Source organism: Trematomus bernacchii, unplaced genomic scaffold (genome assembly GCF_902827165.1).
Source record: "Trematomus bernacchii unplaced genomic scaffold, fTreBer1.1, whole genome shotgun sequence".
In the NCBI taxonomy this organism is placed as follows: Eukaryota; Metazoa; Chordata; class Actinopteri; order Perciformes; family Nototheniidae; genus Trematomus; species Trematomus bernacchii.
Genome location: NW_022987774.1, coordinates 279,645 through 284,486, shown reverse-complemented (window position 1 = coordinate 284,486; position 4,842 = coordinate 279,645).

Below are 4,842 nucleotides of genomic sequence, written 5' to 3'. Positions count from 1 at the left end.
TGACCAATGAGGGCACGAGATAAGTTTGTGCACAGATGGAAGGCTGACAGGCAGGTAGGCCATCCAGTTATTTTAGCCGGGCCGGCTCAGATGATTGGTCGTGCTTTTTACAGCGCCACAGCTTCCACAGATGAAATATTTGTATGTATTTTTTGTCAAAGCATTTCAGATATTCATTGCTATCGGGATGTTAAGAGCATTCCATGGGATATAACAAAAAGTGTATCTGAAATAAATTACATACCCCACCTTTAATTCAAGTCATTCTTTATGCTGTTTTACCTTTTCGAAGGTGGTGTTGGGTTGGGCACCTGGTGATTGGAGACAGGTGGAGATTGGATTGGACACCAGAGATTTTATAATCTAATAGACTAATACGTGTATAGTACTGTATGATATTCGATCATCGGAATAAATATAGTTTTGTTGGGTAGAGTAATCTCATAATGGTAATCTAAATGGTTATTTTCTCGCCTGAAAAACTATTATATTTCATAACAGTTCATTCAAAAGCTTAAAAACTGTTTCTCTGGTTGGTTGATAGAGCTGGCGACGCTATGCAAAGTAAATCAATTAGTTACTTGCACTTCTACCGTAAAACATTGTCCATGGAAATGTTAAAGCATCATATTCGATGTAGCAGAACCAGAGATGCCTTTTTTCTTCCTTGTTAAAAAAACAGCGCCTACATTGCCCACAATGCAACTGTGATGGCTGACAGTATTTAATGACCTCTGGAACTTCTACACATTATTTATTTATTAACATTTAGATTTGTCAGTTTGTATCTAAACTGTCTGAGAGGAGTGTGTTTTAGTATATTCTGTATTTAGAGGCTCGATGGGAAGACCCTCCTCAGTTTATCTGTGAGTCTTCAGAATAATTGGGAACAGTTCCTGAACCACAAACTTTACACAACATCCACCCATGAATTAACCACCACATCCCCCCCCCCCCCCCCCCCCCCCCCCCCCCCCCCCCCTATCCATCCAGCTCTGCTTATCTCCCCTCTGCTTTACAGTCACCTCGTTCCCAAAATCTCATCGCCTTTATTCTCTCTTCATCGTCTTCTTTATTCTGGAAGCTTCAACACTTCTGCCCATTCACTTTGAATGGAGTGACGTCACGCTTTGCCGAACTGCATTGTGGTTCCGTCGCTTTGCTTTGCTCGCTTCAAAAGTTGAGCAATGTTCCACTTTTGAAGCTTCAACGGAAGCGCATGCCAGAACAAGCTCTAGCCAATCAAACCGCGTGCTTGTGTGTCCGGGGCGGGAGATTCATGTGATTGGTTGTTGGTCGAGTTTCAGACACGCCCGCCGGCAAACTTCAACGCACGCCGCCGTGTGGACGCTCCGTCACAGTATCAGAGCCAGGAGTCAAACTATTTAATCTCACAGAAACTAAAACAATTACTGATAATAAAACAAATAAATGAAGACATGAGCTTTTAGTTTTCATCTGGAGACTTTATATAGAGAAATGGACTCATCAACAGAGGGGGGAGAAGTACTCAGATCTTGTACTTGAGAAGAAGTACTTAGATCTTGTACTTGAGTAAAAGTAAAAGTACTCGCGTATTCCTTTGGACATTTTCACATACATTACCCTTCAAAGATACAGATCAAACGTCTTGAAACTAAAGAATGTTTAAGCTGCTTGTTAGTGAAGATGTTCAGGACTGTGGAGAGGAGCGATGGTCCTGCACGAATCCCTCACTCTGCTCCATTAACTCTTCATTGTAACGGTCAGCGAGCTTTCTGCAGAAGGTTAAAGTCATAAAGAGTTGAAAAGGTCAGACTGAGAGAGAGTCAATCATGTCGTCAACATAATGAGATTCAGAATAAACTGTTGTTTATGGAAGACTGCGGTCTAATAAGGTCTGTGGTTATCACGAGCTGAAGAGATTTTAACGTTTTGTTCTACGACATAAAATACGTCAGTAAATACTCCACTGGTGGATTTAAACAAAGAGGTAGCTAACAAGTGTCTAAAAGAGACGACTAAACGTCATCACGCCCAACATTAGCCTCCTTTAGCTTAGCGGTGGTGACGTGAAGTCATGTGACCGTGCTGTAGTTCCTTTATAGCCCAACATTAGCCGCCTTTAGCTTAGCGGAGGTGACGTGAAGTCATGTGACCGTGCTGTAGTTCCTTTATAGCCCAACATTAGCCACCTTTAGCTTAGCGGTGGTGACATGAAGTCATGTGACCGTGCTGTAGTTCCTTTATAGCCCAACATTAGCCACCTTTAGCTTAGAGGTGGTGACGTGAAGTCATGTGACCGTGCTGTAGTTCCTTTATAGCCCAACATTAGCCACCTTTAGCTTAGCGGTGGTGACGTGAAGTCATGTGACCGTGCTGTAGTTCCTTTATAGCCCAACATTAGCCACCTTTAGCTTAGTGGTGGTGACGTGAAGTCATGTGACCGTGCTGTAGTTCCTTTATAGCCCAACATTAGCCACCTTTAGCTTAGCGGTGGTGAGGTGAAGTCATGTGACCGTGCTGTAGTTCCTTTATAGCCCAACATTAGCCACCTTTAGCTTAGCGGTGGTGACGTGAAGTCATGTGACCGTGCTGTAGTTCCTTTATAGCCCAACATTAGCCACCTTTAGCTTAGCGGTGGTGAGGTGAAGTCATGTGACCGTGCTGTAGTCCCGTTATATTCCTTCTCATCTCATACATTTGTGTCGTTCAGCAGTAAATGAATGTGTATTTTTGCTCACTAAACACACTTCGTAGTACTCCGTGTAATAGAGGTAGTCAAATGTCCTTCAAACTAAGAGCTGTAATTTAACGTCCCCCCACCCCTCACCTGGAGTTCAGAAAGTGGACAGGGGGTCTTTGTGCTCCTTCAGGGTGGGGTTCAGGGGAATTAGATTTAATGACTCGAACACACACACGCCAAACACTGATTCTTTAACATGCTGCACCCCTCCCCAAAAACATGACCTGTACTGAAAGCCATTCACAATTCATAGAGTTTATTGTTTACACCTCGTATTTCACCCTCATGTGTACAAATCATAAGCAACATATCACATATTAGGTCTCTTAAAGCCTTCGTATAATATCTTTGTGTCATTGTTGATTTGTTTTGTAGTTATTTAACACAAGTCTGGATTTTACAGGTCTTAAAAAATGGATTCAAGCCGTTTTTATGACAAAAAACCTTTAATGCACACGAGCAAAAGTCTCCATTCGCTGGTTCCTATTAAACACAACTTCACAGAGAGAGCACAATAGGAACTCCCTCTTCAGATGCAAATGCCACCTTTAAGATATGAGGGAAAATACTAATATAAATATGAATATAGACGAGAACAGGTTGGTAAATTACGGAGACATTTGTGTGTTTACACTCATCAAAACAAGCAAAAGTGGATGTTTTGTTTAAAAAACATGCAAATAAATATGATAAATTTACACGGTTATTTAGTTTAGGTGAGCTTTGAGTAAAGAGATCAAGACGATTGACTGTTTATATAAATCATAACTCAGTAAAAGAGAAATAGAAGAACAAAACTGGGTTTATGTTTTATATATATAGCCTCCTTTAGCTTAGCGGTGGTGACGTGAAGTCATGTGACCGTGCTGTAGTTCCTTTATAGCCCAACATTAGCCTCCTTTAGCTTAGCGGTGGTGACGTGAAGTCATGTGACCGTGCTGTAGTTCCTTTATAGCCCAACATTAGCCTCCTTTAGCTTAGCGGTGGTGACGAGAAGTCATGTGACCGTGCTGTAGTTCCTTTATAGCCCAACATTAGCCACCTTTAGCTTAGCGGTGGAGACGTGAAGTCATGTGACCGTGCTGTAGTTCCTTTATAGCCCAACATTAGCCTCCTTTAGCTTAGCGGTGGTGACGTGAAGTCATGTGACCGTGCTGTAGTTCCTTTATAGCCCAACATTAGCCACCTTTAGCTTAGCGGTGGTGACGTGAAGTCATGTGACCGTGCTGTAGTTCCTTTATAGCCCAACATTAGCCACCTTTAGCTTAGCGGTGGAGACGTGAAGTCATGTGACCGTGCTGTAGTTCCTTTATAGCCCAACATTAGCCTCCTTTAGCTTAGCGGTGGTGACGTGAAGTCATGTGACCGTGCTGTAGTTCCTTTATAGCCCAACATTAGCCACCTTTAGCTTAGCGGTGGTGACGTGAAGTCATGTGACCGTGCTGTAGTTCCTTTATAGCCCAACATTAGCCACCTTTAGCTTAGCGGTGGTGACGTGAAGTCATGTGACCGTGCTGTAGTTCCTTTATAGCCCAACATTAGCCACCTTTAGCTTAGCGGTGGTGACGTGAAGTCATGTGACCGTGCTGTAGTTCCTTTATAGCCCAACATTAGCCACCTTTAGCTTAGCGGTGGAGACGTGAAGTCATGTGACCGTGCTGTAGTTCCTTTATAGCCCAACATTAGCCACCTTTAGCTTAGCGGTGGAGACGTGAAGTCATGTGACCGTGCTGTAGTTCCTTTATAGCCCAACATTAGCCACCTTTAGCTTAGCGGTGGTGACGTGAAGTCATGTGACCGTGCTGTAGTTCCTTTATAGCCCAACATTAGCCACCTTTAGCTTAGCGGTGGTGACGTGAAGTCATGTGACCGTGCTGTAGTTCCTTTATAGCCCAACATTAGCCTCCTTTAGCTTAGCGGTGGTGACGTGAAGTCATGTGACCGTGCTGTAGTTCCTTTATAGCCCAACATTAGCCACCTTTAGCTTAGCGGTGGTGACGTGAAGTCATGTGACCGTGCTGTAGTTCCTTTATAGCCCAACATTAACCACCTTTAGCTTAGCGGTGGTGACGTGAAGTCATGTGACCGTGCTGTAGTTCCTTTATAGCCCAACATTA